The sequence below is a fragment of the Triticum dicoccoides genome, chromosome 4B (genome assembly GCF_002162155.2).
Source record: "Triticum dicoccoides isolate Atlit2015 ecotype Zavitan chromosome 4B, WEW_v2.0, whole genome shotgun sequence".
Classification (NCBI taxonomy): domain Eukaryota; kingdom Viridiplantae; phylum Streptophyta; class Magnoliopsida; order Poales; family Poaceae; genus Triticum; species Triticum dicoccoides.
In genome coordinates, this window is record NC_041387.1 from 23,145,537 (window position 1) to 23,146,675 (window position 1,139).

Consider the following 1,139-nt stretch of genomic DNA (forward strand, 5'->3'; position numbering starts at 1 on the left):
TGCAGCGCTTTGGCGACCTCCTCGACCACCTCCGGGACAAAGACGCTGGTATAGGTGAAGTCGGCGATCGCCGCCGCCCTGTTGATGAGTTCAGCTTCCACCACCGCCAGCTCCTCCTGCGCCTCTAACCGGAACGTGGTCAACTAGGCTAGATCTAGCCCAGGGTACCATGCCTTGACGAACTCCAAGGCCCGGCGTGCTCCTGCCTGGGCTGCTGAGCCTTTCCAGGCTTCCAGGCGGCCGACCGTCACCTCCAGCCAGTCAGCAGTCCGACTTGGGGTGCCAGAGCTGGCAGGCCTGGCCAGAGGGTGGAAACTGCCTGGGTGCCGATACGCTGAAGCCGGCGCAACATTTGATGAGAAGGCCGAAGGCGGGCCTGGATGCTGAGGATCTGCTTGTTGAGAGTCCGGGGGGCATCAGCAGCGATCTGCATGCCCTCTGCCCTCCGCTCTTTGCGCTGAGCCTCGATCATCTGGATCGCGGCAAAAGAGTGGCCAGGGAAGAAATCTATTTTGGTCAAAAGAAGAGAAAGGCCAAAGTTATAAGCAAGAGATCGACCTAGATAAGGGCCGACAATTCGAAACAAAAACCAAGAGAATGAAGCTGACCGTCGACCAAGTCTTCAATGCTGCTGAAGCAGGCCATCATCTAGGCTCGACTTCAAACTCGGAGAGGAGGTCCGCCTCCTTCGTCTTCACCTCCGACTGGGCCACCTTGAGGGCCTTCGCCTGTTGAGCAAGCTGAGCAACCAGCCGGTCCCGCTCTTCGGTCAGCTTGCTGCACTCCGCCACCTTGCCACGCAGGGCGGTGTTGGCTTCGCCCAGTTGCTGCTGCAAGGCGGCATTGGCCTCTGAAGAAAGAAAGAGAAGGAAGAGCATGAGTCAAATAACAAAACACATGCAGCTAACTGGGGAGATTCGGCCCGACTGCTCAGCAGTCGACCCGAACCTCGGGGACTACACCCCGCGGGTGCGCTGGCGTGCCCCCGCAGAATAGAGGAGCAGAAACTCACGCCGGCTCTCGGACAGATGGCCGGTCTACGTCTCTAGCTCCTGAACCCTGGAGTTGTAGGCGACCGCACGGAGGTTGTGGTAGTCCTGCGGAAGGGGGATGCCGGACAAAATCAACAGTTAGCTCCA